Genomic DNA, 10,576 nt, shown 5'->3' on the forward strand with positions numbered 1-10,576 from the left:
ATTACCTTTTATAGTGCACTACTTTTAACCAGGGTCCATAGCGTGCCATTTAGGACGTAATTGTGTTTCACCCCAAGTCATGTAACTAACCAACCCATTCTGTCAATCACAATAACCTCAATATGGACATTAATGGTCTGGCTCTAGGCTCTTTTATAATGGGCTTTTTTTTATTCAAGCCTGAATGCAAATGCAAAAATTATAGATGAAAGGGAATAGGAGGAAAATAGTTAAAGAGAGCAACTATCCACAGCTGTTATGATACTGTAGGCTATCTACAAAATTAGAAACATCTTACTGGCCTTCCTTTCTCCATGAGAAACTGATGATTAGATCTCATTATAGGCCTACACCGTGAAGCATAATAGGCTATGATGAACAACATCTGACAATGAGACTTTTGACTGTGCTGGACTCTCAATGTCAAAAATGTGTTTAATCATTTCTAGTGTTCAGTCTATTTAGGACTGTAATTTTGTGATTTGAGATAATAGGCATAGATAAATGATTGGAGAGAGATTATGATATGAAAAGGTAGAATTTTGATGGGGTGTATCGCAAAGATCTCTGAGATCATGATGTGAATAAGTACGAGGCCATATGAAATTGATAACTGTTTGCGGACTTGTCACATTCTCACTTAGCGTTAACAGTTCAGGCACGAAATGCAACCGGACACAGCTAAGACCTTCTTCCGAAAAGCGTAGCCTTCTCGGAACATTGAAACTGAAAGGCCATTCTGATTGAATGAAGAATGTGTCAATCGAATACTGCCTGTTAGCCTTTGTGCAGGAAATAAAGTTGACAAAGGGATACATCACAAATTATTTCTGAGATACGTTTGATAAATAGTGATTGATAGAACAAGCTACGTTTTTTTTTGTTTGTTAACTTCCCCCCCAAGGCTGTGCGTGGACACATCTTAACGAAAGGAAATACATTGTGAAAGTACGCGGTCTATTGCTGTGACAAAGTTTACAAGGTGCAGTTTGACAGCTGGCTACTTTTTCAACAATTCATGCCTGGGTCTGAAAAGGTAGGGATACGGATAGCAGCCTAATTGTTTGCTGAAACATTACATTATGGTGTTTTGGAAAACGTTGCAATATTTACATTGTCATCGTGGGGTCTAGTGCAGCTTTTCTCCGCTGGTTTTGTATGAAATAATAGCCACGTAATATCTCATTTATTTGACATTCTTTGTCCTATTTTACTTTTAATGCATTGCTGTGATATAGCCTACAGCGATACGGAGTAGTCGTATTGTACGTTCAGATAGCGTGTAGTTACGGTATGACAATGCGTGACACGGGGCACTACACAACTTTGTCATAGCATTGACACGTTCTTGTGGAATTGTCAAATTAGAAAATGTCACCTATTAACATTTTGAATGGGTCCTGCAGTTTCAGATTAGGATGTTAGGCTATGTAACTTCTTCAGAGAGTACAATTCCTGAAATAAGACCAACACTCATTTTCCAAACCAAGTTGGCCTTGGACATTTATAACAGTTTGATTTCTACACAATACATAGGCAGCTCGATTATGATACTTTTCCACTAAAATGTTCTTTTGACCAATCACATCAAAATATTTTTCAGAGCTAATCACAATTTTAAAAGCTGTGTGTGTGTGCGTGCATGAAGGAGATTGTGTGAAAGGGAATACGAAGTACGTTCATTTTATAGTAATCAGATTGCAGCCAAATGTTACATTCCTCAGTTTTAACCACATCCTGTGATCACAGGACTGGATGTTGTTGCACGCAGACTAATATGAACTTGAAACATTATATTCAAGCTCTTTTCAGCATCATATATTACATATATTAATGCTGAATCTGTAAGTAGCCTGGATTCTGTATTGAACACAATTCAAACAACGTCCATATAAGCAGGTCTCCATTAGCCTGGAGGTTAAGAGCATTGGGCCAGTAACCGAAAGGTCACTGGTTCGAATCCCAGAGGCAGTTCTGCCCTTGAGCAAGTCAGTTCACCTCAACAACAACTGCTCCCCGGGCACCGATGACGTTGATGTCGTTTCAGCTTTCTTTGTCTATTGAGACAGCGAACGAGAGACAGACCTGTTTTTCACTAATTGGTCTTCATGTCTTAAAGTAATGATGGACCTGTCAGTGTATTTCTTAAAGTAATGATGAAAAAAATATCAGAATTGGGTTGCCTGTGTAAACGCAGCTGTATACATGTCTGATGGTAGAATGGCAGGTCTCCATTCAGTTGTGAAGAGAAGTTCTTTGACATTTACAGTACCAGTCAAAAGTTTGGACACACCTACTCATTCCAGGGTTTCTTTTTTTGTACTGTTTTCTACATTGTAGAATAATAGTGAAGACATCAAAACTATGAAATCATGTAGTATCCAAAAAAGTGTTAAACAAATCAAAATATATTTTATATTTTACATTCTTCAAAGTAGCCACCCTTTGCCTTGACAGCTTTGCACATGCTTGGCATTCTCTCAACCAGCTTCACTTGGAATGATTTTCTAACGGTCTTGAAGGAGTTCCCACATATGCTGAGCACTTACTTGTTGGATGCTTTTCCTTCACTCTGCAGTCCAACTCATCCCAAACCATCTCAATTTGGTTGAGGTTGGGTGATTGCGGAGGCCAGGTCATCTGATGCAGAACTATATCACTCTCCTTTTTGGTCAAATAGCCCTTACACAGCCTGAAGGTGTGTTGGGTCATTGTCCTGTTGAAAAGCAAATTATAGTCCCACTAAGCGCAAACCCGATGGGATGGCGTATCGCTGCAGAATGCTGTGGTAGCCATGCTGGTTAAGTGTGCCTTGAATTCTAAATGAATCACTGACAGTGTCACCAGCAAAGCACCATCACACCACCTCCTCCATGCTTTAGGGTGGGAACCACACATGGGGAGATCATCCGTTCACCTACTCTGCATCTCACAAAGACATGGCAGTTGGAACCAAAAATCTCAAATTTGGATTTCCATTCCATAATGTCCATTGTTTGTGTTTCTTGGCCCAAGTAAGTCTCTTCATCTTATTGGTGTCCTTTACTAGTGGTTTCTTAGCAGCAATTCAACCATGAAGGCCTGATTCATGCAGTCTCCTCTGAACAGTTGATGTTGAGATGTGTCTGTTACTTCAATTATGTGAAGCATTTATTTTGGATGTCATTTCTGCAGCAGAAGTAACTCTGGGTCTTAATTTGCTGTGGGGGTCCTCATGAGAGTCCGTTTCATCGTAGCGCTTGATGGTTTTTACGACTGCACTTGAAGAAACTTTCAGTGCATGAAGTGTTCTGACCTTCATGTCTTAAAGTAATGATGGACTGTCGTTTCTCTTTGCTATTTGAGCTGTTCTTGACCATAATATTTTTACCAAAAAGGGCTGTCTTCTGTAAAGCACCCCTACCTTGCCACAACACAACTGATTGGCTCAAACACATTAAGAAGGAAAGAAATTCCACAAATGAACATTTAACAAGGAACACCTGTTACTTGAAATGCATTCAAGGTGACTGACTACCTCATGAATCTGGTTGAGAGAATGCCAAGAGTGTGCAAAGCTATCATCATGGCATAGGCTGGCTACTTTGAAGAAATATTAAATATATTTGGTTTGTTTAACACTTATTGGTTACTAAACGTCCTCTCACTGTCAACTGTGTTTATTTTCAGCAAACTTAACGTGTAAATATTGCCTACCGTTTGTAAGTTGTTAGGGTCTTAACAACCGTTCCACAGGTGCATGTTCATTAATTGTTTATGGTTTATTGAACAAGCATGGGAAACAAATCATACAAATCTAATTAACTTCACAGATCTTCATTGTAAAGGGTTTAAACACTATCTTTGAAAGACAGGGTCCTGAAAAGTTTGTGTTATTTCAAACTTTTGACTGGTACAATATCTAATCTGCCATGTACCAAAGGCTTTATACAGAGTGAGTTTTTAACAGTGCTCTACGAGTTAAACACAACTGGCGATCAGAATGAAAAGTGGATACAGAATATATGGGAAAGAAAATCATCTCTGTATTATCTGACTTCTATGGAAATCATCTCTGTATTATCTGACTTCTATGGAAATCATCTCTGTATTATCTGACTTCTATGGAAATCATCTCTGTATTATCTGACTTCTATGGAAATCATCTCTGTATTATCTGACTTCTATGGAAATCATCTCTGTATTATCTGACTTCTATGGAAATCATCTCTGTATTATCTGACTTCTATGGAAATCTGAAAGCTGGGAATTTTGGAGCTGGAGTTTATCATCCACATATAGAATTGGCTGTTTGTCTGTCATCATCTGATGTGAATGGCATCCCCAATCTGTTTTGGCCTTAATCTGCAGAGAAATAGTAGGATGATGGATGGTAGCTCACTCAACTCAGAGCTGCATTCCAAATGGCACCCTATTCCCTACATAGTTCGTTACTTTTGACCAGGGAGAGGCGGAGTATAGCGATGCCATTTGGGTTGCGGACAGAAATTAGCTTCCCATTAGGGCAATCAACAGTTATTTTCTCTGAATTAGCTCCCTGCTGGGAAGGAGATGAAACCAATCAGAATATCACTTCCCTGCTCCCTCTGTGTGTGTCTCTCTCTCTTTTTCAATTCAATGGCTTTATTGGCATGGGAAACATGTGTTAACATTACCAAAGCAAGTGAGTTAGATAATATATAAAGTGAAATAAACAATAGAAATGAACAGTAAACATTACACATACAGAAGTTTCAAAACAAAAAATATATTACAAATGTCATATGTATATATACAGTGTTGTAGCAATGTACAAATGGTTAAAGTACACAAGGGAAAATAAATAAGCCTCTCTCTCTCTCTCTTGCTGTGTGTCTCTCGCTCTCTCTCTCTCTCTCGCTGTGTGTATCTCTCTCTGTGTGTCTCTCTTGCTGTGTGTCTCTCGCTCTCTCTCTCTCGCTGTGTGTATCTCTCTCTGTGTCTCTCTCTCTGTGTGTCTCTCACTCTCTCTCTCACTGTGTGTGTGTCTCTCTCTCTCTCTGTGTGTCTCTCTTGCTGTGTGTCTCTCGCTCTCTCTCTCGCTGTGTATCTCTCGCTGTGCGTCTCTCGCTCTCTCTCTCGCTGTGCGTCTCTCTCTCTCTCTCTCTCGCTGTGTGTCTCTCTCGCTCTCTCTCTCGCTGTGTGTCTCTCTCGCTCTCTCTCTCTCGCTGTGTGTGTCTCTCTCTCTCGCTGTGTGTGTCTCTCTCGCGCTCTCTCTCTCTCGCTGTGTGTCTCTCTCGCTCTCTCTCTCTCGCTGTGTGTGTCTCTCTCGCTCTCTCTCTCTCGCTGTGTGTCTCTCTCGCTCTCTCTCTCTCTCGCTGTGTGTGTCTCTCTCGCTCTCTCTCTCTCGCTGTGTGTGTCTCTCTCTCGCTGTGTGTGTCTCTCTCGCGCTCTCTCTCTCGCTGTGTGTCTCTCTCGCTCTCTCTCTCTCGCTGTGTGTGTCTCTCTCGCTCTCTCTCTCTCTCGCTGTGTGTGTCTCTCTCTCTCGCTCTCTCTCTCGCTGTGTGTGTCTCTCTCGCTTGCTCTCTCGCTGTGTGTCTCTCTCGCTCTCTCGCTGTGTGTCTCTTGCTCTCTCTCTCTCGCTGTGTGTGTCTCTCTCTCTCGCTGTGTGTGTCTCTCTCGCTCTCTCTCTCGCTGTGTGTGTCTCTCTCGCTCTCTCTCTCTCGCTGTGTGTTTCTCTCTCTCTCTCTCTCTCGCTGTGTGTTTCTCTCGCTCTCTCTCTCTCGCTGTGTGTTTCTCTCGCTCTCTCTCTCTCGCTGTGTGTATCTCTCTCTGTGTGTCTCTCTTGCTGTGTGTCTCTCGCTCTCTCTCTCTCGCTGTGTGTATCTCTCTCTGTGTCTCTCTCTCTGTGTCTCTCACTCTCTCTCTCACTGTGTGTGTGTCTCTCTCTCTGTGTGTCTCTCTTGCTGTGTGTCTCTCGCTCTCTCTCTCGCTGTGTATCTCTCACTGTGCGTCTCTCGCTCTCTCTCTCGCTGTGCGTCTCTCTCTCTCTCTCTCGCTGTGTGTCTCTCTCGCTCACTCTCTCTCTCGCTGTGTGTGTCTCTCTCGCTCTCTCTCTCTCGCTGTGTGTGTCTCTCTCTCTCGCTGTGTGTGTCTCTCTCGCGCTCTCTCTCTCGCTGTGTGTCTCTCTCGCTCTCTCTCTCTCGCTGTGTGTGTCTCTCTCGCTCTCTCTCTCTCGCTGTGTGTCTCTCTCGCTCTCTCTCTCTCTCGCTGTGTGTGTCTCTCTCGCTCTCTCTCTCTCGCTGTGTGTGTCTCTCTCCTCTCGCTGTGTGTGTCTCTCTCGCGCTTTCTCTCTCGCTGTGTGTCTCTCTCGCTCTCTCTCTCTCGCTGTGTGTGTCTCTCTCGCTCTCTCTCTCTCTCGCTGTGTGTGTCTCTCTCTCTCGCTCTCTCTCTCGCTGTGTGTGTCTCTCTCGCTCTCTCTCTCGCTGTGTGTGTCTCTCTCGCTCGCTCTCTCGCTGTGTGTCTCTCTCGCTCTCTCGCTGTGTGTCTCTTGCTCCTCTCTTCTCTCGCTGTGTGTGTCTCTCTCCTCGCTGTGTGTGGTCTCTCTCGCTCGCTCTCTCGCTGTGTGTGTCTCTCTCGATCTCTCTCTCTCGCTGTGTGTGTCTCTCTCGCTCTCTCTCTCTCGCTGTGTGTGTCTCTCTCGCTCTCTCTCTCTCGCTGTGTGTTTCTCTCGCTCTCTCTCTCTCTCGCTGTGTGTTTCTCTCGCTCTCTCTCTCTCTCGCTGTGTGTTTCTCTCGCTCTCTCTCTCTCGCTGTGTGTTTCTCTCGCTCTCTCTCTCTCGCTGTGTGTTTCTCTCGCTCTCTCTCTCTCGCTGTGTGTCTCGCTCTCTCTCTCTCTCGCTGTGTGTGTCTCTCTCTCTCGCTCTCTCTCTCGCTCTCTCTCTCGCTGTGTGTGTCTCTCTCGCTCGCTCTCTCGCTGTGTGTCTCTCTCGCTCTCTCGCTGTGTGTCTCTTGCTCTCTCTCTCTCGCTGTGTGTGTCTCTCTCTCGCTGTGTGTGTCTCTCTCGCTCTCTCTCTCGCTGTGTGTGTCTCTCTCGCTTCTCTCTCGCTGTGTGTGTCTCTCTCGCTCTCTCTCTCTCGCTGTGTGTGTCTCTCTCTCTCGCTCTCTCTCTCGCTGTGTGTGTCTCTCTCGCTCGCTCTCTCGCTGTGTGTCTCTCTCGCTCTCTCGCTGTGTGTCTCTTGCTCTCTCTCTCTCGCTGTGTGTGTCTCTCTCTCGCTGTGTGTGTCTCTCTCGCTCTCTCTCTCGCTTGTGTGTGTCTCTCTCGCTCTCTCTCTCTCTCGCTGTGTGTGTCTCTCTCGCTCTCTCTCTCTCTCGCTGTGTGTGTCTCTCTCGCTCTCTCTCTCTCGCTGTGTGTTTCTCTCTCTCTCTCTCTCTCTCGCTGTGTGTTTCTCTCGCTCTCTCTCTCTCTCGCTGTGTGTTTCTCTCGCTCTCTCTCTCTCGCTGTGTGTTTCTCTCGCTCTCTCTCTCTCGCTGTGTGTTTCTCTCGCTCTCTCTCTCTCGCTGTGTGTCTCTCTCGCTCTCTCTCTCGCTGTGTGTCTCTCGCTCTCTCTCTCTCGCTGTGTGTCTCTCGCTCTCTCTCTCGCTGTGTGTGTGTCTCTCTCGATCTCTCTCGCTGTGTGTCTCTCTCGCTCTCGCTGTGTGTTTCTCTCGCTCTCTCTCTCTCGCTGTGTGTCTCTCTCGCTCTCTCTCTCTCGCTGTGTGTCTCTCGCTCTCTCTCTCGCTGTGTGTGTCTCTCTCGCTCTCTCTCGCTGTGTCTCTCTCGCTCTCGCTGTGTGTTTCTCGCTCTCTCTCTCTCTCTCGCTGTGTGTCTCTCTCGCTCTCTCTCTCTCTCGCTGTGTGTCTCTCTCGCTCTCGCTCTCTCTCTCTCGCTGTGTGTGTCTCTCTCGCTCTCTCTCTCTCGCTGTGTGTGTGTCTCTCTCTCTCTCTCTCGCTGTGTGTGTCTCTCTCTCACTGTGTGTGTCTCTCTCGCTCGCTGTGTGTGTCTCTCTCTCTCGCTGTGTGTGTCTCTCTCTCTCGCTGTGTGTGTCTCTCTCTCTCTCGCTGTGTGTGTGTCTCTCTCTCGCTGTGTGTGTGTCTCTCTCTCTCGCTGTGTGTGTCTCTCTTGCTCTCTCTCTCTCGCTGTGTGTGTCTCTCTCGCTCTCTCTCTCGCTGTGTGTCTCTCTCGCTCTCTCTGTGTGTCTCTCTCGCTCTCTCGCTCTCTCTCGCTGTGTGTCTCTCTCGCTCTCTCGCTCTCTCTCTCGCTGTGTGTGTCTCTCTCTCGCTGTGTGTCTCTCGCTCTCTCTCTCTCGCTGTGTGTGTCTCTCTCGCTCTCTCTCTCTCGCTGTGTGTGTCTCTCTCGCTCTCTCTCTCTCGCTGTGTGTGTCTCTCTCGCTCTCTCTCTCTCGCTGTGTGTTTCTCTCGCTCTCTCTCTCTCGCTGTGTGTTTCTCTCGCTCTCTCTCTCTCGCTGTGTGTGTCTCTCTCTCGCTGTGTGTGCGTCTCTCGCTCTCTCTCTCGCTGTGCGTCTCTCTCTCTCTCTCTCGCTGTGTGTCTCTCGCTCTCTCTCTCTCTCTCGCTGTGTGTGTCTCTCTCGCTCTCTCTCTCTCGCTGTGTGTTTCTCTCGCTCTCTCTCGCTGTGTGTTTCTCTCGCTCTCTCTCTCTCGCTGTGTGTTTCTCTTGCTCTCTCTCTCTCGCTGTGTTTCTCTCGCTCTCGCTCTCTCGCTGTGTGTCTCTCTCTCTCACTGTGTGTGTCTCTCGCTCTCTCTCTCTCTCTTTCTCTCACTGTGTGTCTCTCTCTCGCTGTGTGTCTCGCTCTCTCTAGCTGTGTCTCTCGCTCTCTCTTTCTCTCGCTGTGTGTCTCTCGCTCTCTCTCTCTCGCTGTGTGTCTCTCGCTCTCTCTCTCTCGCTGTGTGTCTCTCGCTCTCTCTCTCTCGCTGTGTGTCTCTCGCTCTCTCTCTCTCTTGCTGTGTGTCTCTCGCTCTCTCTCTCTCTCTCGCTGTGTGTCTCTCGCTCTCTCTCTCTCGCTGTGTGTCTCTCGCTCTCTCTCTCTCGCTGTGTGTCTCTCGCTCTCTCTCTCTCGCTGTGTGTCTCTCGCTCTCTCTCTCTCGCTGTGTGTCTCTCGCTCTCTCTCTCTCGCTGTGTGTCTCTCGCTCTCTCTCTCTCTCGCTGTGTGTCTCTCGCTCTCTCTCTCTCGCTGTGTGTCTCTCTCTCTCTCTCTCGCTGTGTGTCTCTCGCTCTCTCTCTCTCGCTGTGTGTCTCTCGCTCTCTCTCTCTCGCTGTGTGTCTCTCGCTCTCTCTCTCTCGCTGTGTGTCTCTCGCTCTCTCTCGCTGTGTGTCTCTCTCGCTCTCGCTGTGTGTTTCTCTCGCTCTCTCTCTCTCGCTGTGTGTCTCTCTCGCTCTCTCTCTCTCGCTGTGTGTCTCTCGCTCTCTCTCTCTCGCTGTGTGTGTCTCTCTCGCTCTCTCTCGCTGTGTCTCTCTCGCTCTCGCTGTGTGTTTCTCTCGCTCTCTCTCTCTCTCGCTGTGTGTCTCTCTCGCTCTCTCTTTCTCGCTGTGTGTCTCTCTCGCTCTCTCTTTCTCGCTGTGTGTCTCTCTCGCTCTCTCTCTCTCGCTGTGTGTGTCTCTCTCGCTCTCTCTCTCGCTGTGTGTGTCTCTCTCGCTCTCTCTCGCTGTGTGTGTCTCTCTCTCGCTGTGTGTGTCTCTCTCTCGCTGTGTGTGTCTCTCTCTCTCGCTGTGTGTGTCTCTCTCTCTCGCTGTGTGTGTCTCTCTCTCTCTCGCTGTGTGTCTCTCGCTCTCTCTCTCTCGCTGTGTGTTTCTCGCTCTCTCTCTCTCGCTGTGTGTCTCTCGCTCTCTCTCTCTCGCTGTGTGTCTCTCGCTCTCTCTCTCGCTGTGTGTCTCTCGCTCTCTCTCTCTCGCTGTGGTCTCTCGCTCTCTCTCTCTCGCTGTGTGTCTCTCGCTCTCTCTCTCTCTCGCTGTGTGTCTCTCGCTCTCTCTCTCTCGCTGTGTGTCTCTCGCTCTCTCTCTCTCGCTGTGTGTCTCTCGCTCTCTCTCTCTCGCTGTGTGTCTCTCGCTCTCTCTCTCTCGCTGTGTCTCTCTCGCTCTCTCTCTCTCGCTGTGTGTGTCTCTCTCGCTCTCTCTCTCTCGCTGTGTGTGTCTCTCTCGCTCTCTCTCGCTGTGTGTGTCTCTCTCTCGCTGTGTGTGTCTCTCTCTCTCGCTGTGTGTGTCTCTCTCTCTCACTGTGTGTGTCTCTCTCTCTCGCTGTGTGTGTCTCTCTCTCTCTCGCTGTGTGTGTGTCTCTCTCTCTCTCGCTGTGTGTGTGTCTCTCTCTCGCTGTGTGTGTGTCTCTCTCTCTCGCTGTGTGTGTGTCTCTCTCTCTCGCTGTGTGTGTCTCTCTTGCTCTCTCTCTCTCGCTGTGTGTCTCTCTCGCTCGCTCACTCTCTCTCTCTCTCTCTCGCTGTGTGTCTCTCTCGCTCTCTCTGTGTGTCTCTCTCGCTCTCTCGCTCTCTCGCTGTGTGTCTCTCTCACTCTCTCGCTCTCTCTCTCGCTGTGTGTGTCTCTCTCTCGCTGTGTGTGTCTCTCGCTCTCT

General features: G+C 47.8%; 1 protein-coding gene across 3 annotated transcripts in view; it reads left to right on the forward strand.

Moving 5' to 3' along the window:
- Positions 1 to 735: 735 nt before the first annotated feature.
- Positions 736 to 10,576, forward strand: part of gramd1ba (GRAM domain containing 1Ba) — a 110,120-nt gene continuing 100,279 nt past the window's right edge. For 2 of the 3 annotated variants that reach the window (XM_020464147.2, XM_020464151.2), the window contains exon 1: positions 736 to 1,036. The gene's annotated coding sequence lies outside the window, so the exon portion shown is untranslated. The remainder of the gene's footprint in view (positions 1,037 to 10,576) is intronic. The other variant, XM_020464149.2, reaches the window with a different exon arrangement.

The sequence above is a fragment of the Oncorhynchus kisutch genome, linkage group LG28, assembly GCF_002021735.2.
Source record: "Oncorhynchus kisutch isolate 150728-3 linkage group LG28, Okis_V2, whole genome shotgun sequence".
Taxonomy (NCBI): Eukaryota; Metazoa; Chordata; class Actinopteri; order Salmoniformes; family Salmonidae; genus Oncorhynchus; species Oncorhynchus kisutch.